General features: G+C 43.4%; 1 long non-coding RNA gene across 9 annotated transcripts in view; it reads left to right on the top strand.

Moving 5' to 3' along the window:
• Positions 1-26,232, top strand: part of LOC140470150 (uncharacterized) — a 56,422-nt gene that overhangs the window by 25,854 nt on the left and 4,336 nt on the right. For 8 of the 9 annotated variants that reach the window (XR_011956440.1, XR_011956437.1, XR_011956438.1 and 5 more), the window contains 2 exons: positions 2,159-2,265; positions 24,038-24,107. This is a non-coding gene — a long non-coding RNA (uncharacterized lncRNA). Of the gene's footprint in view, positions 1-2,158; positions 2,266-24,037; positions 24,108-25,978; positions 26,040-26,232 lie in introns of all 9 variants that reach the window. The other variant, XR_011956443.1, reaches the window with a different exon arrangement.

Genomic DNA, 26,232 nt, shown 5'->3' with positions numbered 1-26,232 from the left:
GGGGTTACCAGATGAAGTCGTGAAGGCTGAAAAATCACAACATTTAAAAGGCTTCCAATTGGGTCCATGAATAGGAAGGGTTTTGATGGATACAGGCCAATAGCTGGTAAATGGGAATCCATTCGTTTAGGATTCCTCGTTGGCATGGACGAATTGGACCGAAGGTCTGTTTCTTTGATCCTAATAAATTAAGATGCATTCCTCTATTTTGTGGCGAGCTAGCTGAAGCAAACATAAATATCCTTGGAGCTGAGAAGGTGAAGCAGTGATTTCGACCTGGTGCAGATTTGGTTCCAAGGTCTTGAATTTGCAGAGAGAGAGAGGAATTGTTAGCACTGTCACAATTTTTAGTAACTACTTTCAAGTAATTGGCAAATAATACAAGGTGAAAATGTGAATACTATTTTCCTCAGTAAGTTCTGAGCATCTGGAACAGTCTGAACGACACAGATTCAGCAGGTATTCTGAAACAGACTTGGAATTTTACTTTTTAAGGTAAGATTTGGGGGGCCGTGGGCACATGGGAGGGGACTTGGGACCGACTTGCAGCATCTCCAGAGGGAGAGAATACAGCCCCAATGGGCTGAATAGCCCCCAGCCCCTGTGCTCTGTGATACAGCCCCATTCACTGTGAATGATGGAGCTCATCCCAGGGCAGAGACAGGGAGGAACCAACCACTCTCAATCGGCGCCAGCTTAATTAACGACAGCTCCAGACCAATAGGAGAGGTTGTGTGGTCCTGCAGCCAATGGGAGTGAATGAGGGGTGTGGCCAGCAAGACAGCGCCTGTCCATGAGCTGTACAGATGCCGTGTCACTGTTTGGGGTTGGGAGAGACAGCAGAGACTGGGACAGAGGCTGTGGGACCTGAATTACAAACTCCCGGTAAATTAAAACCAAAAGAACTGCAGAAGATGTAAATCAGAAACAACAACCAGGAGGTTCTGGAAAAGCTCAGCAGGTCTGGCAGCATCTGTGATGAGAAATCAGATAAAGTTTCAGACCCAGTGTCCCTTCCTCAGGACAGATATTACTGAGAAAACAAGTCAGTTTTAGTGCAGAAGTTAGTGTGGGGGGAGGATAAAAGGAGTAAACGATAGGTGGGGATAGAGTGAGAAGAACGGTTGGGTAAAGGAGTGGATAACAATCTGTCTGGGGGAGGATGATTAGCTGTTAATGGAGACCTTTAGTGGCTAACTATAGGTAGTGTGTAATGGCAGACTGTGAGAACTGGTGTGTGGGGTAGGGGGCTACGACATGAGGTTGTTAACTTATGGTTAGCATCAATGAAGTAAACACAATGACTGCAGATGCTGGAAAGCAAATAGTGGATTAGTGGTGCTGGAAGAGCACAGCAGTTCAGGCAGCATCCAACGAGCAGCGAAATCGACGTTCGCTGCTCGTTGGATGCTGCCTGTTCTGCTGTGCTCTTCCAGCACCACTAATCCAACTCATGGTTAGCCACTAGCTGTCTCCATTGTGAGCTGTTCCCCACCTATATCACTCCACGATTGGAGCTGCCGAGGACACGAACCTTTGGAATATCCTCCCTAACTCCCTCTCTCCGCCTTAAAGATGTATCTAAAAATCGTTCTCTTTAATCAACGTTTCCATCATTCGTGAAGCATTTGAGGAGATTTGTCAATGTGAAAGGCTCCATACAATGCAGGTAGTTGTTGTTATTGTCTGACCTCAGGAGAAACAGGGATGAGCCCTCTCTCTCTCATACCTGATGAACAGCAGTAAAAGCAGGAAGCACTGAGCATGCTCCAGCCCACAGTGGGCTTCGGATTATTGATATCAGCGCAGGACCAATAAGAGTGGGGGAACTGTGGCTAGAGGTGCTCGTTGGTCCTTCAACCAATCAGAATGAATGAGGGGCGGGGCAATACTCAACCACGTGATAAACTTCACTGACAGCACAGTGTTGTTGTGACCAAGGCATTGGAAATGTGTGAAGGTGCAGGGCAGGGGGAAGGAAAAAACATATTGACCAGGAAGAGGAGGAAATTTTCATGGTATGGGATGAGAGGTTTTACAGAACTTGGTGCACGTAGTAAAACACAAATTTAAAAATCCCAAATTCTGCACCATTTTCCCTCCCGATAATGCATTTTGCACTCCCTGAAATATCAACTATGTGTTTCTCCGTCCACAGATACCAGTGATCAGTGCTAAAGCCCCATTGCCTGTGGAGAAGGTGATGTTTGACTTCCTTGTACAGCTACAGTTCGTGTGGTGAAGGTGCTCCTACAATGTGTTTGGGTAAGAGCTGTTATAGATTATTCACTCAGCGACAGTGAAGAATTGACAAAATGTGTGCAAATCAACAACAGTTGTTTTTTTTTATCATGTTTATAATTCCACAGACATATGATTGAGAACTTGTGACATAAGGCCACAGCTGGAGATATTAGGTCAGGTGATCAAAAGAATTGCCAAATAAGCAGGTTTTCAGGAATACCTTAAAGGAGGAAAGCAGGTCTGAGGGGGTTAGGGTGGGAATTCCATACCGTGTTGCCTTGGCAACGGTAGAAACAGCTAGACAGGTGAAGCATTGATTAAACATATCGTTGGGAGTCTGAAAGAAAATGAGTTGTCGAGGTCTCACAGATTGTGTGGTTCAGGGAGACAGGGATGTTCACAGCCTGGAATTACATCAAGGGTGAGAATTTTAAATTGTTGCTTGTTAATAGGAGCCTTTTGATGAATCAACAAGTTTTGGTACAAGTGAGCGCTTGGGCAGGAGGGTTTTAGATACTCTTGAGATTACATGTAAGTTGAATGTGGGAGGCTGGCCAGGAGTGTGTTTGGATCATGAAGTCTGGAGATAACACAGGGATGGACGAGTATTTCAGTAAATGAGCTGAGACTAGGGTGGAGTTGGGTGATGTCACTAATGTAGGAATAGTGCTTTTGGAGTTGGGCTGCTCCTCCTCCTCATCACTCCCCCTCACCGATTCACAGATATTGTTCCTTGTTCTACCTGTCTGTCTTTTCTGGTTATGTCCTTCTCTCCCATTCTGCTACAAACTAATATTTGACCCCACCGTTGTTGCAAAAACCTACTCCATCTTGACTCTCCCTTTCCTTTCTGAATTCCTTGTATTTGGTGTCCCTTAAGGATCTCTCCTTGGTCCCTCCTGTTTCTCACCTACATACTGCCAGGAGGTGACATTGTCCAAGAGCACCGTGTTAGGTTTCCCATGTACACTGACAATGCCCAGCTCTCCCTCCCCATCATCCCTCTCCATTACTCAGTTATCAAACTGCTCATCACGCTCCCACTGCGGGATTGGCTGCAATTTCCTGCAACCGAATGTTGCAATGGTTAAACCCATTGCCTTCAGTTGCTATTCCAAATTCATTTCCCTTACTGCTGAGCCCCTCCCTCTCCCTGGGAACTGTCTGAGGCAGAACCACACTCTTGACAATATTGCTCTCATATCTGACCCTAAGGTGACCTTCTGATCAGACATCTACACAATCACAAACACCAGGAATTACAATCTCTTAAAATGTTGCTTGTCTCCACCTCACCCCAGCTCCATTGCTTATGAAACCCCTGACCTGTGTCGGTGTTGCCTTAAACTTGACGAATCCAAAACAGAATCCGTGATTCTGTGACTGACCCAGAATCTGGTTCCAGACTCCCTCATGATGAGAAACATCCTCTCAGTATTTACCCTGTCAAACTCCTTAAGAATCCTACATGTTACAATGAGATCCCCTCTCATTCTTCCCAAATCCAGTGAGTAGAGTCCCAACTTCTTCAGCCTTTTCTTAAAAAATAATCCCTGCAAACCAGGGTTCATCCCAGTCAATCTTCTGTGAAATGCCTCTGATGAAATGATGTATTTCCTTAAATAAAGGGACCAAACCTTCTGTCATTACTCCAGATGTGGTCTGACTCGCACTTTATAAAGTTCCTCTCAGGTATATACTCCAAACAACTCCCTTTAAACTTGCACAGATGTTGTTGGAAATGCGCAGAAGATCATGCAGCATCTGTGAAGAAAAATCAGTTAAAGTTTCGGGTCTGGTCACCCTTCCTCAGATACGTTAACTCTAATTTCTTTTCACAGATGTTGCTAGACCTGCTGACCTTTTCCAGAAACTTCTGTTTCTCTTCCTGGTTTACAGCATCTTCAGTTGTTTCGGTTTTCATATCCTTGAAACTTGCCATCTCTCTTATAGAATTTGTCATTTCCACCTTGGAAAAAAGATTCACATTTGTTTGGTCTCCCCTACCCTGAGGAAAAAAGAAACCATGGCTAGTCACCCTATCATTGCTCCTCATAACTTTATAAAATTCAATAAAGCCACCTAAAGTGTCCAGTGCTGCAGGGAAATAGCCTCAGCCGATTCAGCCTCTCCCTATGGTTCACGTGTTCCAATACTTGCAACACCCTAGTAAAACCATTCTGAACTCTTGCAAGTTTCCCAACATCTTTCCTATAACAGGGAGACTGGAATTGAAAGCAGTCTGGGGATTCCAAAAGTGGCCGAGCCAATAAACCGTACAACCGAACCATGATCTCCCAACTCCTATACTCAATGCACTGCCCAATACCAGCTAGCATACCGCACACCACCTTCACTGACCTGTCTACCTTCAACCACACTTTCAAGGAACTGTCAACCCACACTGCATGGTCTTTTTGTCTGTCAACACTTCCCAGGAACTTGTCATTCAGAGGTTGAGTCCTATTCTGGTAACATCTTTCTGAAATCAGGGAGACCACAATTGAATGTAATATTCTAAAACTGGCCTCCCCAATGCCCGACTCAGCCACAACGTGCCCTCCTAACCCCTATACTCAGTGACAGAATCCCTACAGTGTGGAAGCAGGCCTTTCGGCCTATGGGACCATACCAACCATCGGAACAGCATTCCACCCTAACTCTGTACCCTACCATTACCCAAAGCTCATCCAGCTAACCTGCGTGTCTTTGGATTGTGGGAGGAAATTAAGAGCACCCAGAGGAAGCCCACGCAGACACACAGGGCGAATGTGCAAACACCGCACAGACAGTGGAATCGAACCAGAGTCCATTTATTGGTCAGCGCATTCCATTCAATGTTAGTGTCCCAAATGCCATGTTCAGCACCTGATCTCTCTGAAACTCTACTTTCCAAGAACTAAGCAGTTGTTCTGAGCTCTTCGGAGGGAATTAAGGTCAGGATGAGAAAACAGGAACTGGGTTGAGTTTTAGATCTACAAAATGACTCTCCATCTTTCCACTCTGTTTCTCCCCCTCCCCCCACTCTGTCTGTTCCCCACGCTCTGTCTCCCCACCCCCCAACAGTCTGTTCTCTTTCTCCCCCCTGTCTGTCTGTCTCTTCCCCCTACCTCTGTTGGTCTCTGCCCCCCCCCCCCCCCCCCTTCCCCCTGTCTGTTCCCCTCCTCTCTAAACCCACTTTCTGTCCCCATCTATCTCTGTGCCACCCCTTTCTATCCCCCCCCTCTCTTTCCCCACCCATTTCTGACCCACCCTTCTCGATCCAACCACCCTCTGTCTGCCGACCCTCCTTCCCAGTCCCCTAGTTCTGTACTCCCCCACTGCAGGGCAAATATCTTGTCTATTTACCCTATCCATGCCCAGCCTGATCTTAAAAACCTCTTTAGGTCACCATTCAGCCTCTGCCGCTCCAGGGAAAACAGCCTATCCAACCCTGGCAACATGCTATAATTCTTTTCTGACCTCTTTAAAGTTTAAGAACATCCACCTGATAGGAAGGAGAACAGAATTAAATGGAATATTGATTCGGCAACTTTTGCAATGTCCTCTACAGTCACAATATGTCATCCTAACCCCTATACTCAATGCTCTGACTGATAAAGACAGGCAGACCAACTGCCGCCTTCACTATCCTATCGACTTGCTACTCTACTGTCAAGGAACTATGAACCTGCACTCCAAGGACTCTTTGTTTAGCAGCACTCACCAGGAACTTACTATTAACTGTATAAGTCCTGCTAAAGTTTGCTCTTCCAAAATGCAGCAGCTCGCATTTTTCTAAACTGAACTCCTCAGCCCATTCACCCATCTGATCCAGATCCTCTTGTACTCTGAGGTAATCTTTTTCCCTGCTACTACATCTCCCATTTTGGTGTCATCTGCAAACTTACTTACAATACCTCTTATGTTCACATCCAAATCATGGATATAAATGATGAAAAGTAGTGGATCCAGCCCCGATCCTTGTGAGACTCCACTGGTCACAGGCCTCCAGCCTGAAAAGCACCCTCTGCCTTCTACCTTCGAGCCAGTTCTGTACTCCATGCGATCTAACCTTGCTGACCAGTCTCCCATGAGGAACCTTGTCAAACACGTTACTGAAGTCCATGTAGATCATGTCCATGCTCTGACCTCAGCAATCCTCTTTGTTACTTCTTCAAAAAAACTGAGTCAAATTCATGAGATATGATTTCCCATGCACAAGGCTGTTATTGGTATCCAGGATTTAACTCTGTACATTGGGGTCTGCGTTGCCCAGTTATAGGTGTTAATATTCTGGATGAAGTTCAAGGACGCCAGCATTTTCTCAGTGAGTCTGTATTGAGTCTTGTTCATGTCACCAACACAGGGGAGTTCCTTTTGAAAGGCAGTCCTTGTATCCCTTGCCCACCAGGAAATAGTGTACGTGTCCTTACCTCTGGATCAGGAGGATCAGGCTCAGAGTTGAGTAACAGCATCTTTGAAGAGGCTGATTAGTAAACCTGCCCAAGCCACCAGGCCATACTGTCTCCCAGCTGTCCCTGCCTGAGCCTCCAAACAGACCCTTCCTGTAGTTTCTCTCCTGTCAGACTCTCCCATTGCTCAGTTTGTCCAGGATCCCCTCCTGCTGCTGCACTGCTCCTGTCCCTCACTGACCTGTCCATCCCCCAGTGTTCACCACATTCATTCATTGTTTACAATCTCGTTGTCCCAGTTCTCCAGCCCCGCCCCCTCCACCCTATAGAGACAGCTCAGTGGTTGGCACTGCTGCCTCACAGCACCAGGTACCCGGGTTCGATTCCGGCCACGGGCGACTGTCTGTGTGGGGTTTGTGCATCCTCCCACAATCTAAAGATGTGCAGGGCAGGTGAATTGGCCATTCGAAATTGCCCATAGTATTGATTAAATTAGTTAGGGGGCATAGGTCTGTGTAAGTTACTGTTTGCAGGGTCGGTATAGACTTGTTTGGCCGAAGGGCCTGTTTCCATACTGTAGGGATTCTGATATATTGGGCAGCAGCTGCTGTCAATCACCTGGACTCCTGTATGATCGGGAGCTCGTGCTGTAGGAGGGGAGACAAGTGCATGGGTGCAGTGCTGGCAATTGTGGGATTATGCACAGTATAGGTCAGTGCCTGGGAAGGAGGCTGTGGGTGTGAGGGATTAATCTATCATTAGCAGCTTCATCCCTCTGGGAGCAGGACCCAGAGGAATGGCCCTTCTCTTGCTACCCTGATATGTGATCAGACTATCAGTGGTGCAGCGTTTTGCAGAAAGTTATTAGAACTCTTTTGTGAAGATTCAGGGTTGTTATGGAAAGGGACAAGGATGGGCCTGCAATTAGAATTCTAATTTGGCTCATTTTAGTAAGATGGGTCTTGGCCAGAGTGTGCAGGAAGCTGTGTATGCAGGATGGTTCTCATCAGGAGCTAGGAAACTGGATTCGAAGAGAGAGTGTGTGAGAACTGGGTGTGGAGGAAAGGAGTGGGGGGATTGGTTTGGATTTCAGTTCACAGAAGAGAGAAACTGTGAGACTGAGGTTTAAAGCTTTGGGGGAACAAGGAAACTACAGTTTAATACTACAATTGTCTTATGAATTTCCATCCTGTATTAACAGTGGTAACTTGTGTGCTCTGTTGTATGGTACTGAAAGGGTGGATTTGCGGATGAGAAATACAAATTGAACTTCATGGTCAAATCTGATAGTTACTTGATCCGTGCCGATCTGAATATCATTGGCCTTTTCATCTGGATGGAAAGGTGTGCATTCTGTCCGTGGGCAAATATTTCAAATCTCAATGTGACTGGAAAAGTACTGAGACACAGCCAAGTCCATGTCAGCATGGTGAGGGTGGAGAGAGAGTTCATTTGTTTTTGAAAGTCTGAAAAATCATGGCACATTTCCCAGGAACAATGAAGCCACAACTTTGCTTTGTAGAAGGACAAGTCTTTAATTAACCATGCAACCAGAAAGACACAAGGATACCTGCACCATGGGGAACACTATGAAAACGGGATTGTTGTAAAGGGGTTCATTCTCGATCATGGATTGTAATCCATTGGCATTGTCCCGTCGGTTCCAGCCCCGCAGGGAAACACTGGAAATATGATGGATGTAATGGAGGTTTCAGTTATTAAACTGTAAAAAGTGCAGAACAATTTACAAGGATGTTACCAGGGCTCAGGGGTCTGAGTTATAGGGAGATGTTGGACAAGGGAGGATTTTATGTTTGGAGCAGAGGAAACTGAGGGGATTCTTTTCTAGAAGTGTATAAGACCATGAGAGGCATGGATAAGGTGAATGCACTCAGTCTTTTTCCCAGGAACTCAAGGATTGGACGGCTTGATTGGATCAGTTGAAGGTTAGAGGAGAAAGAATAAAAGGGAAGCTGAGGGGCAACTCTTTTACACAGAGGGTGGTATGTATATGGAATGAGCTGCCAGTGGAAATGGTTCAGGCAGGAACACTCACAACAGGTAAAAGACATTTGGACAAATACATGGATAGGAAAGGGTCAGAAGCAAATGGGCCAAGTGCAGGGAAATGGAGTTAGCGTGGATGGACTTTCTGGTCGGCATGGGCCAAAGGGCCTGTCTCTGCTGTCAGACTCTATGACTCTAAGTGCATTTGCTATTTCTCCCACTAACTCTGGTATCCTGGGATGTATTCCATCAGGGCAATGAGACTTGTCTACCTTTAGCTACATTAGCATATCCAGTTCTAACTCTTTCACGATAATGGTTATTATCTAGGTCCTCACCTTCCTCAGTCTCCTTATCAATTACTGGCATGTTCTTCGTATCCTCCACTGTGAAGACTGACTGCTGTGTGCTCATATTCCTGAACCCTGCTGGATAGGAATAACTAGGCACAGAACTCAGAGAGGTCTTCTTTGAGACTTTATTGATGAAACATGGCAGTTACCTGGATAGTGTACAAGCAAAACACCTTCAGGCAGCATCAAGTAACTCCCCACCTGTCCAATGTACAGCTCCCACTCTTATACCTTTGTGGTTTGGGACTTTGAATAGAGACTGTCTCTCAGTATTATCTCCATGGCAACGGCAGTTAGAAAGTCTAGTTCAGTTCAGCACTTTGTGGTTAAACCACATACCCCTCCCCCACACCCCCGTGGCTCCCTCAAGAATCTGACAGGCGCTTCAGTTTCAGTGGGGCTGTCTGTCAGGATTCTGATGTGGAGGAGCCGGGGGTGGGGTGGACAAAGTTTAAAAACCACACAACACCAGGTTATAGTCCAACAGGTTTATTTGGAAGTACAAGCTTTTGGAGTGTGCTGTGATTTTTAACTTGCTTAGGATTATCTCTATGGTAACAGTTAAGTGCTTCAACAATTAGAGGCCATATGTTCCCCAAACATCATGTTCCCCTCTAGCAGTATAAACTGTTATTCCAGCCCTGGGGATAGCTATTAATCACTTTTCTCCCCCAATCCCATCTCGCTTTCTGTTGATCTTTAAAGTTTTTCTAATCTCCATGGTCATTGCCAATCTGTATGCATTCTATTTCAGTTTGATAGACTCCCTTATTTCCTGAGCCACCCATGGCAGATTATTCCTTTTTTCCTAAAGTCCTTCCTTTTCCCTGATATATACTTTTGCTGAGCACTTCAAAATATTTCTTTGATATTCCCGCACTGTCCGTCAACTTTCCCACCATAAAGTCTTTGTTTCCAGTCTACATTAGCCAACTCCTGCCTCATCCTATTGTCGTCTCCTTTTGTTTAAGCACTGGATCTTGGGATTGGATTTAATCTTCCAACTTTTCATCTTTGTTCTAAATTCAACCAGACTTATCAGAATTCTTTTATCAGATTACGTGGTGAGGCGATGTTTCCTGGGTGTTTTGGTTTTCATTGTCAGTGACCTTGGCTTTGTAATAAAGTACAGGATGGATATTCACACTGTGAATGTACGACGCAATCTAAAACCATAAATCACTGTCTCCCCTCAGTTTAAAATTGCAAAATCATTATCTCCTACACGCTTCCTCACTATCTAAGATTGGAATGCTAATCCACCTGACTATCTGTCATTTTCCGAAAATCTCCTTTGGTGAAGGTGGTGATTTTTGGATTCAGCTTTCCAGTTATTACCGCCTCTCCAAGAACACCCTGCTTTATCCTCAATCATAGAATAGCCTTTATCCACAATCATAGAATAGAATCTCAACAGTGTGGCAGGAGAGCATTGGCCCATCAAACCCCACCAACCATCCAAAGAGCATCCCACCTGGAGCACTCCATCCTTTTAACACTGCATTTCCCATGGCTGATCCACTGAATCTGCACAATCATGGAGACTGTGGACAAGTCCACACGACCCGCCGAAGCGCAACCCACCCATACCCCTACATTTACCCCTTACCTAACACTACGGGCACACACAGAAACACAAAAGGTAGCATGTGTCCCTGAGATGAATGAACCTGGACTTAGGAAAATGTGACAACAATCACAACTAGTTAGAATTACAGAATCCCTTAGGCGCACAAAGAGACTATTCGGTCCATCGAGTCTGCAATGACCTGCTGTCCCACCCTACCTTCATAACCCCACATTTAGAATGGCTAACACAACCCACCTTACCTACACACTACAGGCCATGTTAGCACAGCCAATCCATCAAACCTGCACATCTGTGGGAGGGTCACATATTATGTCTAAGTGCTCAGGATTGTGGATGAAGGCTCACAAATACTTGACTCTGACGCAAATCCTCTTTTATTTACAAAATAAAATCTGGGGGAAATTGCAGCCAGACAGATTTCCAATTATCTCATGAGGAAGAGAATTCACAACTTGTGCCCCTGACCCAGGATGCGCAGTGAAGTCACAGAGGTCTGGGAACCATCAGAAATGTAACAAGTTGTGTGCAAGGTGGGGGTGAGACAAGGACAAAAAGACAGTCTGTCACACGGGGGAAGGCAGGAGAAATTAAATTGCAGAAATGGTAGTCCCTCAAGGCCATGGGGAATGGATTTAGGGCTGGGAAAGAAACCAGGAAACAAGGTGAGCAGCTTTGAAAGAAATACATTGAAAAAACAGATTATAACAACATAGAGGGCAGAGTACACAGTCTGAAATTGCTGCTCTCATTGGTGAGTACAAAGCGCTGTAAAGCCTGGGTCATTCTATTACAGCCAACACATGCAGGATAGGCCAAGTGTCCTCGATCTGTGCTGAACTTTCTGATAAATTTATTCTGACATTTGGAATTCAGGTCGGATGATGTTCATAAATTCTCAAATTGGACTTGACTTTAATATTCTGGAGAAATGTTAAATCAATCACAATGATCCCATTCTGCAGACTTTAGTCCGCAGCCCTGCATGTTCCAGCATCTCAGTTACATCCATGTCCTTTTATTCTAATGTGATGCTGGTTACTGCCTCTGCCAGTCCATCAATGAGTTCCTGCTCCCCACCATCTCTGAGTGAAATGAATTCTCCTCTCCCCTTCTTTCTGGGAATTAGTTTCAATCTAAATCCTCCAGTTTCTAACCTCTCAGTTAATGAATAGCTCCTTCCTATCCACTCGATCTGGATTCCTCAGCATTTTATCACTTCAATTAAATCTCAGCTCATCCTCCTCGGAAATCATCCCCAGACTATCCAATCTCTCCGCAGAGCAGATATTTTCCAATTGTAGAAACATTCTGATCAATCTCCTCTGTACCCTCTCTGGTGTGATCACATCAACCCTGGAATAAGGGGATCAGAAATGTGGGCAGTACTTTAACCGCAGTCAATTTCAGGGTTACCCTTAATTCTGTTTGCTAAAAACTGCTCGTGTCCTCCCTTTGCTTTTCTTAACTCTCTCTTTAAATCCTTCCTAGCTGATCTGTAACTCTCTATTGCTTCATCTGTACCATTTTGCCTCATCAACACATAAGCCTCTTTCTTCTTTTTAACAAGAGATACAATTTCTGTAGTAAACCATGGTTTACAAACTCTGTGCCAGTTGGGTCACCCCACAGACATTGACTTTCCAAAGAGAACAATCCAAGATTTTCTAACCTCTCCCAATCCAGGCAACATCCTGGTAAACCTGTTTCCACCTTCCCAAAATCCTTCACCTTCTTCCTATAATGTGGTGATCAAAACGGCACACAATCCCCGAAAGGTGGCCTGATCATAGTTTTATTATCACTCCCCTGACTAAAGAAGGCAAGCCTGCCATTCACCTCCTTCACCACTTTCAAGGATCTTTCAGCTTGCAACTGAAGATCCCTCTGTATATCAGTGTTGCTCAGGACCCTTCCGTTTATTGTACAAATTCCTCTTGCTTTGTGTCTTCCAAAATGCATCACCTCACACTTGTCTGAATTAAAATATATCTGCAATTTCCCCACAAAACTTTCTGACTCATCTCTTTCTTGCTGTATCCTTTGACATCATTCTTCACGATTCACAACTTCAACAGTTTGTGCCATCTACAAACTTGCTAATTAAAACGTTTACATTTTCAAACTTTTCATTTATATATATTACAAGCAACAGATGTCCCAGCTCTGACCCTTGTGGAACAGAGGCACTGGTCACAGACCTCCAGCCATCAACATACCCCTACACAACTGTTACTGGAAGAAATATCAAAGAGGAGCCTTGAGTTCTGTGCTGAGCACCACGACCAATGTTTATTCAGAGCTCCTTACTAATACAGGATGGGAAAGGTCCCTCTCTGGCTCCCCCAGATAAGTCCAGCATTTTGATGTGTTTACTTCATACGATCCAGTAATATTTTCCCCCTGACCTGAACTCCAGAGTTTGGAATGTCAGCTCGGATATTTCCATGTTTCCTTTCCCAGTCTCTGATTCTCTCAGCTCATGCGGCTGCTTTGCCAGTTCTTTTACAAATGGTTTAACCCTATCCTTGTCATTGCACATCTCCGGCCCTCCCACTACCACACATCTCCAGCCCTCCCACTACCACACATCTCCGGCCCTCCCACTACCACACATCTCCGGCCCTCCCACTACCACCCATCTCCGGCCCTCCCACTACCACCCATCTCCGGCCCTCCCACTACCACCCATCTCCGGCCCTCCCACTACCACACATCTCCGGCCCTCCCACTACCACCCATCTCCGGCCCTCCCACTACCACACATCTCCGGTCCTCCCACTACCACACATCTCCGGCCCTCCCACTACCACACATCTCCGGCCCTCCCACTACCACACATCTCCGGCCCTCCCACTACCACCCATCTCCGGCCCTCCCACTACCACCCATCTCCGGCCCTCCCACTACCACCCATCTCCGGCCCTCCCACTACCACCCATCTCCGGCCCTCCCACTACCACACATCTCCGGCCCTCCCACTACCACCCATCTCCGGCCCTCCCACTACCACCCATCTCCGGCCCTCCCACTACCACACATCTCCAACCCTCCCACTACCACACATCTCCGGCCCTCCCACTACCACACATCTCCGGCCCTCCCACTACCACACATCTCCGGCCCTCCCACTACCACACATCTCCGGCCCTCCCACTACCACACATCTCCGGCCCTCCCACTACCACACATCTCCGGCCCTCCCACTACCACACATCTCCGGCCCTCCCACTACCACACATCTCCGGCCCTCCCACTACCACACATCTCCGGCCCTCCCACTACCACCCATCTCCGGCCCTCCCACTACCACCCATCTCCGGCCCTCCCACTACCACACATCTCCGGCCCTCCCACTACCACACATCTCCGGCCCTCCCACTACCACACATCTCCAACCCTCCCACTACCACACATCTCCGGCCCTCCCACTACCACCCATCTCCGGCCCTCCCACTACCACACATCTCCGGCCCTCCCACTACCACCCATCTCCGGCCCTCCCACTACCACCCATCTCCGGCCCTCCCACTACCACACATCTCCAACCCTCCCACTACCACACATCTCCGGCCCTCCCACTACCACACATCTCCGGCCCTCCCACTACCACACATCTCCGGCCCTCCCACTACCACCCATCTCCGGCCCTCCCACTACCACCCATCTCCGGCCCTCCCACTACCACCCATCTCCGGCCCTCCCACTACCACACATCTCCGGCCCTCCCACTACCACCCATCTCCGGCCCTCCCACTACCACACATCTCCGGCCCTCCCACTACCACCCATCTCCGGCCCTCCCACTACCACACATCTCCGGCCCTCCCACTACCACCCATCTCCGGCCCTCCCACTACCACCCATCTCCGGCCCTCCCACTACCACACATCTCCAACCCTCCCACTACCACACATCTCCAACCCTCCCACTACCACACATCTCCGGCCCTCCCACTACCACACATCTCCGGCCCTCCCACTACCACACATCTCCGGCTCTCCCACTACCACACATCTCCGGCCCTCCCACTACCACACATCTCCGGCCCTCCCACTACCACACATCTCCGGCCCTCCCACTACCACACATCTCCGGCTCTCCCACTACCACACATCTCCGGCCCTCCCACTACCACACATCTCCAGCCCTCCCACTACCACACATCTCCGGCCCTCCCACTACCACACATCTCCGGCCCTCCCACTACCATACCCTGTGGTATCTGCATAGTCCATCCAGTCACTAATTCAAAGGGGGACTGTCCCGTCCCCTTTGCTGGGGTTGTCCTCAGTTTTATTAGGCTGCTAAATAGTACTCTAACCCATCGCTGTCCTGTCTCTGAGAGAGCCTTAGTCAGACTAGCTTTCAGTGTCTGCGTCATTCCTTCTACTGTCCCAGAGCTCTGGGGGTGGTATGGGGGATGGGATTTCTGTTCAATACCAAACAGGGCACATAGCTAAAGAGCTATGTTCCCTGTAACATTTGTCCCTTGGTCAGAATCTGCAGGGGAATGCTTCCACCCATTGAGTAAACCTATTTACTAAAACCCAGCAGGACTTCCTTCCCTGGGATTGGGTGTGTGTGTAAAATCCATCTGTAATTCCCATGGGCCCCTGGGTCCCTGCTGCTGCCTCCATTTTATTGCTTTCCCTGGCTCACACTGTGAACAGACTACACACCTTCGACAAAACCTTGCTGTATTTCTCCCTGTTCCAGGCAAGGATTGTAGTGGATCATCTGATATTGCATTTTATCCTCCCCAATATGGGCCAGCCCATGATATGTTTTTAATAATGTTTGTCTTATACAGTGGAGTGGCACTGCTGGATCATCCAGACTCTGACGTGTCCTATTACTGCCCCACCCTTTTCCCATTCCTGTTTCTGCTGTTGTGGGACTGTTTCTGGGAATATCTTTAAACCTTCCTCTCTCACTTCTGTAGCTACGGCCATTGCCATCTCCTCAAATGTCTGCACTATTTCAGTCAGTATTTCACATATAAGATTATTAAAGGATTGGACACTCTGGAGGCAGGAAGCAAGTTTCTGCTGATGGGTGAGTCCTGAACCAGAGGACAAATTTTAAAAATAAGGGGTAGGCCACTTAGAACAGAGTTGTGGAGAAACTTCTTCACCCAGAGAATGGTGGGTGTATGGAATGCTCTGCCCCAGAAGGCTGTGGAGGCCAAGTCTCTGTTTACTTTCAAGAAAGAATTGGATAGAGTGATTAAGGATAGTGGAATCAAGGGTTATGGGGATAAGGCAGGAGCAGGATACTAATTGAGGATGATCAGCCATCATCATAATGAATGGTGGTGCTGTCTCGAAGGGCAGAAGGGCCTACTCCTGCACCTATTGTCTATTGTCTATTCACCTGCCTTATCCACAAACTTACTGCCCCATTGGTGTGGGGTTTTGACTACCTTGTGAGCTCTAATTCTCATTATTGCTGCTTCACTGGGAAAGTTAGCTGCTTCCACTAACTCTCTGACCTGTCCTTCATGCTCTACGTGCCCACAGACAGGGTGATTTACCCTCACCGAGCCCAGGCTATCACTTGGTCATGAACTATACCAAAGGCATGCTGTCTCTCTGTGTATATGCTGACTGCCTGACACCTGGCTAATGTCCGCGCTTCTGTCAGGGCTCGTGATGGTTCTGCCATTTCTGGGTAATTCTCCAAAAAAGTCCTCAAATAATTAAACAATCCTAAAGTTTGCCTTATCCCCTTCACAGTGTGCGGGTGGATAGTTTTGAAATCATGGTCTTTCGTTTCACTGGGATTGTCCCCCTCCGTTCCTGATTTGATCTTCCTGATGTGATGTCCCAGGTACATCTCTCCCTACCTTCCCACGCTCTGTGGGTTAATTTTAAGCCCGGCCTGCCTGACCTGACCCAATACTCTATGTAATATCCAGATATGTTCTTTCTCACCAACTGAGGCAATGAGGTGTTGGTAAGATTAAATCGATGCACTCCATCAGCCATATATCGGTGGGATATACTGGAATATTATGAGGTCCCTGAGGTAACTGGATCCAGGTCTACTGCTTTCCTCAGACAGTAAATACTAGCTTATTCTGACCGTTCTAGGTCCACAGTAACCCATTCACAATATCAAGGGCTGAGACTGTATCCTGTTGCAATTTTAATCCATTAAATAAAGTGGTGTGGTTCACTACTGTAGGATACTCTTTAGTGGCAGATTTACTGAGGGAGGTCTAATCAATAGTGAGGTGGGATGAGCTGTCCGGCTTCTGTGAGTTAGTCTGGGATACTGTTGGTCTGACTATTCCCTGCTTCTCTCAATCTGTTACTGTCACAATTATTGTCTTCTCAGCCCCAGCTTTAATGGGATCCAGTTTGGGTGGGGAGTGAGAGGGCCCTCGATCTTTACAGGATCTACAGATAATAACCCACATTCCTGTTTGAGTTACCCGCCCTGCTGTTTGGGTCCTAGCTATAACTCCCCAGATTCTGTGACTGTTCCAGTCTCCCTGCAAGGTAACTACTCTGGAGATGTCGCCTCTCCTTTGCTTCCTGTCCTGGGCCTGGCCAGATTGTACCCATATTAGAGTTTGTGCCTCTACATCAATAGTTGCTCTGAACTGTTCTAAAATGGCAACTTCCAGAATGGTCCCTTCCTCAGTTTCACACTCCCATATCTGAATATATTTTGCCATATCGATGATCTGCATTGGGACAGATTTATTTCATCCAGCTTCCTTGATTCCCTCTCCAACTGCTCTCATTTTAGTAATTGAGGGGTGAGGGGCAAATCCGTTTCGGTAACTGATATAGATGCTCCTTTTATTAATATTTGTTCTGCTGGTTCCCAAACACAGCGTCAATGAATATTCATGTGCCTACGTGAACACAGGCACACACACAATGTGAACATCTATCTCCCTCTCTCTGCCTACGTTCCTTGTCTATGTGCCCTTTCCTGCTTCCCTTGTAACATTGTGGGTCTGGTTACCCTCCCTGTACTGCAGTACCCTCCCTGTACTGTACTACCCTCCCTGTGTTTCTGAGTTTGTCTCAGCTCTCATGGCCCAATTCAGAATGTGATTAGAATGATCTCCCACTGGCAGTCCCACGTTTATAATTACAGTTAAATAGGGTCCCATGTCATCTGTTAAATACATCAAACCTATTTCATCATCACAGGTTGGGGTTTGGTAATCCCCCGTGGTCCTTACACACCTCAGGCTTCCTCTCTGTATGAGCCTCGATAATACCCTTGGTTCCCTGAGACACCAAGGTTATTTTAGCCCATTCAGTCTGTCCCCTCCCCAGTGTATCCCTGTAATATCTGTGAATGCCTGGAGGCACTCATCGGCTGTGCACTGGGGGGGGCTCAAACCCTCACCCACTCATTGCAGAGACAGGTTCTGCTGTACACGTCCGGGCATCTTGGCATAAAGGATTTTGGCCTAACACCATCATCGGTGAGACTGTACCTCAACTAATTCATCCATATTGTCCCAATAAGGCCCGTTATTACCATTTCTCTATCAGGCTGGGTGTTAACACACCAACATCTGTTATTCAGCAGGTGAACGGTTCATGTTTGGTTTCTGTCAGTTCCCTTTGTTGCTCCCTACTGTCTGTCCAAGTTGACCTTTGATGCCCAGTGGTGCCACAGACACGGCCTTCTGGGCCTTATAGGGCGGTGGGTCATCCCACCCATTGTCGTCCCTCTGTCCATACGTGGATGCTTTGTCATCTAACCCGTTCCAGTCAGTGTCACCATCCTCACTGCCTTCTGAGGACAGCGGGGCACTCGGTACCTCCCCCACTGTAACTACCACCTGGCCCTTTGGCTTTAAGGCCTCACGTCAGAGAGCCACCACCTTCACTTGTTCCTGTTTCCCATAATAATTCAACACATCCTGTCATTCCTGGAATAACACAGAGCAAAATGTGAATTTGGTTTTACTTGAAATATTAATAATTTGACATTCACTTTACATATCTTTAAAGGTGAAAATTCTACTCTGATTATTTAAGTGAATTTAACATGATCATACAGTGAAAATAACCCTCATAATCAACGATAATGAATGAACTGAATAATATGTGATTATTTGTACAAGTTCTTGCATTGAAAATTCAATTTTATTTAATGTTTGTCACCCATTACACCATGGGCATTGTTATTAGGGAATAAAGTAATGGAAGGATATCAGAGAAAATAAATAGACTTGAATTTTAGCTTCACTGGAATAATGAACCAAAACAATATTTGGAAATATGGGTAAACTACATAACAAAGTTTCCAGTGTCATTATTGACGTGAAAACTATTTTAGTTTGCTAGTTGTTTTGCACTAAGAATAATTGGAACTGAATTGTGATTATGAATTGACCATTTAAAATATATTTTAAAGAGAATAGTCATATATATTTTTTGGAGGAAATTAGGAAAGTAAATAAATATGTATACATTGGTATTAATAGTTTTAAAATGTTTAGAAGTTGACTGGGATTATTTGATTGAGAGAGGCTGCATGATTATTAAGACTAATTCACCTTTTTCATTGCATTGTTGGTTTCACTAGAATCTGTTGTGGTCTAAGCTCTTGTTGTGTGCAATGGACTGTCACTCATAGCTTAATTAACCTGCGAGTCCCTGATCAGGTTTCCTTTGTCTGTAAGACAGTCTGTAAGTTTGGGGCACACCTGCTTTTCTGAGGGGAAACAGAGATTCTTTTCAAAGGAAATAAGTGGCAGTTCTCACTGAGAATGTTTCCTACCACACACCATAAACAGGGAAGGGTTTTTCTGAAGAATTTCATTGTCTATCTATAAACTGATGGTACCTGTGTTTGTCAGTTTGTGGAGGATTCAGCACATTTGTTCTGAGCTGTTTTTATACAAGCAGTTGGCTCATTCTGTCTTTGCCAAAAATGTTGTTTACTTTCCCCTTTTACTGTGATTCTGCAGGTTAGAATATTCTGAGAGTCAATAATGTCCAATAACTGAACATTGAATGATTTTGACTCTAACAGAGCAGTGGCCTTGTTTTCAGCTCATTATTCGCTTTCCATTTCCTGGTTGTGTTGAATGTTACAGAAACAGGCTCTGAGCAATGTTTCCATTCACTTGTGTTGGAGTCGCTGTCAGCCACGTGGTCAGTCAGTTTCAGGCTGATGGATCAGTTTCTCTGTCCTATTAGATGGTGGTCACTTGCTCAGTTTCCGATGGCTTACCTGAGCGTCAGTCCATCAGCTGCTGAAACCCTGCATCCAGCATTTGTTCCCTCTCACAGTGACTACTCCAATACAGTCCCAGCTTGTCTCCCACATTCACCTCCATACACTCATGATCACCTCAGATTCTACTGTCTGTGTCCTTGCAGCAAGTTGTGTAAGACACCGACTTCAGTTTTAACCTGATCTATATTATGTTCAGAAAGATCATTTCAAAATGTGGTTCACTGCTTCTTCAGGACCTTCCTGAAGAAGGGCTTATGCCCGAAACGTCAATTCACCTGGTCCTTTGATACTGCCTGACCTGTGCTTTTCCAGCAACACATTTTCAGTTGTAATTGTAGTAACCAGTTAATTACAAGTTACTGACAAAATATTTTAAGAGAAGCTGCTATTGGTGGTGGAAATGCTGCTGGTTGGTATAAAAGAGGGCTTGGGTGAATACTGTACTCGGTTTTGATGAGAAAGTTGAGCAATGTAAGATTCTTTTATCTTTGTTAATAAGAAGAGGCAGAGATTGTAGCTAGGACATCCACAAACATCTACCCTCACCACCACTGATGTTCAGTAGCAGCAGTGCCAATCAAGCGGGCTGCTTTATTCCGATGGTATCAAGTTTCTTGAGTGTTGTTAGGGCTGCACTCATCCAGGCAAGTGGGAGTATTCCATCACACTCCTGACTTGTGCCTAGTAGCGTTTGGACAGGATTTCAGGAGCCAGGAGTTGAATTACTCTTGTAGCCACTGTGTTTATGTGGTGAGACCAATTCCGTTCCTGATCAATGATTATTCACAGGATAATGTTGATAGTGGGTGTTCAGTCATGGTAACACCATCGAATGTCAAGGGATGGTGGTTAGGTTATGTCTTATATGTGATAGCCTGCATTTGTGTGGCATGTATGTTACTTGCCTCCTGTAAGCCCAAGCCTGGATATTGTCCAGATCTTGTTGTACTTGGACTTGGACTGCTTCAGTACCTGAGAAGTAAATTATTTATTAACACTAAATAGTCACGAGATTATGCAAATTCCTTTTTCTATCAAATGTCACGGACTGTATCTTATGGTCACTCTCCTATTCACTTTCATTATGTTTTTATTTTCTTGTTAATTCAGACACAAATGTTTGAACATCGATCAGTATAAAATTACATAAATTAAAATCACATAGCATGTTTCGACAAGTAAACTAATTGAATGAAATACATTACTTCTGTATTGTCTGCATTTTGACAAAAAATAATTCTCTTCAATAACTATTGAATGGCTCATTTATTGTCCTCAATCCATCAATCTAAGTATTATATTTCAGTCTTCAGTTTACCGATCTTAATGTACGTCTAATCAACATCAGAGCAAAGTGATTTTAAAATATTGAGTCAATTTATTTGTTCAGAATACAACATTTATTAGGAATTCACTATCCTTATAATAATTGCAGAATAATTTGTTTGTCTTTCTAATGTGTTTCGTCAGATCCATATATTATTTTAATCCATATTTTAATTTAATCCATTGAAACAATGCGATTGTTTTCAGGTTAACTATCCCACAATGGAACCAATCATTTTGCATGCAAAACGCTTTGTAAACTGACTTTTGCTGTTTTGAATAATCACAGTAATCTCAGCCTTATGAATTCAGAAAACTGGAACGACTTTTCACTGCAATAATTCCTGTTCATGTCTGCACATTGCACAGTCATGTAGCAAAATTAAATTTCTCCTTCTTACAAGTGTACTGATAGATTTTCGAAAATCTAAGTGTTGCTCTATCTAATTATTGTTCAGTTCAGTAGGGGGTATAAATGTGTAATAATGGCTCAGTACATGAAGTAATGTGAAGATATTGCAATGTACAAACTCACAATGATTGTGAATATCAATTTTTATTTTAACCATCGAAACACAGTTGAATTGATTAAATTATATTTCACTTCAATGCTCACATTCATTGTATTTCTAATCACAATAAGAGCAAACTATTTCATGTGACAAAATTATTTAAAATTCATCTCACTTTTTAATGGATACAAAATAGAATTAACACCCGTTTGTTCTTTCCTTGACCAATCACAGTGAAGTTTGAATTGTAGAATGCTAGACTGATACAGCACGGAAACAGGCCATTCAGCCTAACTTGGCATTCCGGCCAAGTTTCCTAAACTAAACTAGTCCCATTTCCCTGTGTTTCTCCCATACCCCTTTGGACGTTTTCTATCCAATAAACTGTCCAAAAGTCTTTTAGATGTTGTAATTGTACCAGCCACTGCCCTTCCTCTCACAGCTCATCCCAATATGTGAAAAACAGTGTGGAAAAGTTGCCCCTCAGACCCCTTTTAAATCTTTCCTCCTCACCTTAAAAATTATTTACACCGTAGAATCTTTAAGACTGCAAAGTTAATAAAAGTTGAGAGGTATTTAGAAGCAGCATAATACTTTATTCATACTTTATCGGTGTTCAAACATTTGTGTCTGAATTAAGAAGAAAATAAAAAGATAATGAAAGTGAATATGAGAGTGACCACAAGATACAGTCCATGACATTTGATAGAAAAAGGAATTTGCATAATCTCGTGACTATTTAGTGTTAATAAATAATTTACTTCTCAGGTACTAAAGCAGTCCAAGCCCAATTCATACTTTAATCAGTGATGTGAAGCAAATAAATTCAAGATGTTGTGATCATTATAATGAACAACAGTTACAAGTTGAGACAATGTTGGTTGAAAAGCAATTCAGTCGACACTTAGATATTTTCTAATCCACTCTGAGGTGTTTTGACACATCTCTGTTGAAGGTGGGAATTGAACCCATGGCTCCTGGTCTACTAGTGTACACATTACCATAATATTCCCATGCAGGAAGGGCAGGACTATAATCACATACTTACTGTGTTTATTCACAGGGAAAACTGCTCAGATATTTATTGTTATAATTGGACTAGGATTGTATTAGACAGTTCCATTGTGTAATGGATAAAAAGAATTAGTAATTTCTAATAATGATGGAACGAAGCAACAATGGTCTTAAATAAACATAAATCTCATGATAATCAAGTAAGTCAATTTGTTTGAAGCAGTTATTCATGTGCATAAGTTAAAATTAACCTGCTTTTTAATGCACATGAATTGGAAATAAAGCATTAGTCATTCAATGTGACTACTCAGCAATGGACAACTTCCCTCATTTTCAAAAAAATGTGATTTCTAAGAATTCAAGATTTATTGTAAAAGCATAGAACAAACATTTGTTAATTCTGGTTTATTTACACAAGGACCACGTGTAATTTAAATAATGCTTAACATGAAAAATACTTAGCTCTTATTGTAATAATCAGAACTGTAACAATGTTAGAATTGAAGTGAAATACAATCAATACAAGATTGTAAACAAAACTGTGGATGCTGGAAATCACAAACAAACTCAGTAATTGCTGGAAAATAACTCAGCAGGTCTGGCAGCATCTGTGGAGAGAGTTGGGCCCAGTGACCTTTCTTCAGACTGCACTTTTTCTTACAACCAATTCAATCCAGCTAAGATTCCACACTTAAAATTATTTTTGCTAAGATTAAGAGATTGTAGAGTGCAATATTGTTTGTATCAGTTGATGTACTGAGACATAGTTCCACATATACAGCTGGAGATATTGGATTTCAACAATGATTACCGGTTAGATTTTGGTAATAATTAGTTTTAAAATGGCTGATAACAAATTTAAGAATGATGAGAAAACCCCTATTGCAATGTAATTGTGCAATATGTTGGAAAAAAATTAAATATTTATGTGAAAAATAGTTAGCAATTTCTTAATTGATAAGACTGATTAATGATCCTTCCATTAATACGAGAATTCAAATAAAAGAGAATGAGAGAGTTAAAATGAGTGTTGGGTGAGAGAACTTTGGTTGATTGCAGGTGTGTTGACCTGAAAAGAATGTCAATGTTTCATTATGATACTGGCCTTAATAAATAATGGATTGAACGAAAATGTAAATCTCATGATGGTGTGATAATTGAAATGACAATTAAATAATATTTAATGTGAGAATGCAACACTTAAGATGATACAATATTTTCAAAGCAGTTTGTACTGGATAATGAATTAAAATATTGGGTTAATTTTTAAAAAAATCTCACTTTAGAAGATTATTCATCAGAATTATTCTGTCATTGAAAAAACCTCATTTCTTCAAGAATTCTGCATTTACCTCATTTTCTGTCTTTTATCCACAGGGATCTGTACTGGAACCCTTCTGTTTGCGATGCAATTATATAGAAGTGACATGGATTAAAATCTAATTGGGTGAGTCAATAAGTTTGCAGATGATATCACGTTCAGTGCAGTTGGGGACAGTGTAGAGTGTTGTCAAATAATGCAGCAGGAAAAAGAGAAATTGCAGATATGGGCAGAGTAATTAAAGGTGAAGTTTAATCCATACAAGTGTGAGGTGTTTCACTTTGGAAGCTCAAATGTTAAAAAAAAAGTAGATAGTTAATGGCAGGACCCTAACAGCTTTATTATTCAAAGGGATCTTGACGTTCAAGACCATGGCTCCCTGAAAGTGACCATGCAAGTAATTAGGTGGTTAGGAAGGCAAATGGCATGCTTGCCTTTATTGGTCAGGGAACTGGTTACAAGAGTCAGGAAGTCATGTTGTAACATTTTAACACTTTGGTTAAGGCATACTTAAAGTATTGTATTCACTTTTGTTCGCCATGTTCCAGGAAGGGTATGGATGCTTTGGAGAGGGTACAGAGGGCATTTACCAGGATGCTGCCTGGATTTGGAGAGGTGAGAAAAATTCAGATTGCTTTTTTGTGAAGTGGCGGAGACTGGGGGAAGACTTGATGGAAGTCTGTACAATCATTAGATACGTAGATAGGGTTGACGGTCAGAAAGTTTTTCCCAGAGTTGAAGCGTCAAAAACTACGTGACATGTGTTTAAGGTTAGGAGGGAAAGTTCAAGGGGCATGTAAGGGGCAATTTGTTTTGTACACAGGGAGTGATTGCTGTCTGGAATGGACTTCCAGGGTTGGTGGTGGAAGCAGATACATTAAGGCTCTTTAATGTTCATTTCGATAATTTGGAAGGATATGAACCAAGGGTAGGCAGAAGGGATGAGTTTCTTTTGCATTATGTTCAGCACAACATTATGGGCCAAATGGCCCATTCCTGTGCTGTACAGATCTTTGAGAGAAAGCTAATGTCTATCTCATATGACATTTAATCTAATCAATATTTAGCCACTGGTGTCAGAAATAGGAAGGAAATAAGTAGATAACGAACTTGACTATAATCTAAAAATATAGTCAATTAAATTTACAGAGGTAATTTTTTTATATTTGTTCTGAATTATCAGATTAGCAACTTTGATGGAGATGTGTTTAAATTGTTTGCAGTTATTGATGTTCTGACCCAAAATTACCCTTGTTAAACTGAAGATTGGACCAGAAACCTGTTAGAAAACTTGAAAATATTCAGCAAGGTGCGATGCACATCATAATTTCTTACTGCCTATACTACAATAACAAAATCTTTCAGGTCTACACCAAAAAGCATTGATTTGCAGCCAATGCTCATTATAAATATCTGAATGCTACTCGTTTCAACAATCAAAGTAATCTCAGCCTCATTTATAAAGAGATATCTTAGACATTTCACTAATAATTACTGTTTATGTTGACACATTGCTCGTTCAAACATTAATGAGATTTCTCATTAATATTCAGTTCAATGATAGCATATTAATAATTTAGTTATTAATATCTAATAATTGATCAATCCAGTAAGGGATATAACAGTGGAATTATGGCTCAGTACATTAACTGATGGAAAGATATTGTTGTGTTCACTCTCCCAATTATTGTGAATATCGATGTGTATTTTGATTTGATTTGATTTTTCTTCAACATGAAGTTTTATTGTATTTCTGATCACAGTAATAGTTAAATTTTTTAAAGCTAAAAAAATTCAAATTTGTGACTTTTTTGTCAACAAGAAAAAAGAATTTACATGCGTATGTTCTTTTCTTTATCAGAGTAAATTTTGAATTGTTGGAAGTTATACATATGTGTAAGGAAGGGGAGCTGCCTGCAGCTGAATAGTCACATTGAATGATTTTTTATTGCGATTACATCCTGCTGCTAATCATTCTAGTTATCTTTTCATTTCAGGAAAAACTGCTTTAAACATATTCCACAGTTGTATTTTGCATGAATTTACAATAAGCGCATGGTATGTGTATTTATCTTTCTTTCATTTCCATGATTTTAATTTTTAAGTAAGAGCATATGTGCTTAGTACCATATCACAGCAAACCCGTTTGGAAATATTGAATCACTTAATGTGTCAGTGTTCTAAAATAGATTACCAATTCATTGTTAGTCCAACAATCACACAGTAATTTAATTTAGGGTTTGTAACAAAT

Source organism: Chiloscyllium punctatum, chromosome 50 (assembly GCF_047496795.1).
Source record: "Chiloscyllium punctatum isolate Juve2018m chromosome 50, sChiPun1.3, whole genome shotgun sequence".
Lineage (NCBI taxonomy): Eukaryota > Metazoa > Chordata > Chondrichthyes > Orectolobiformes > Hemiscylliidae > Chiloscyllium > Chiloscyllium punctatum.
This window is presented reverse-complemented; position numbering and strand designations above follow the sequence as displayed.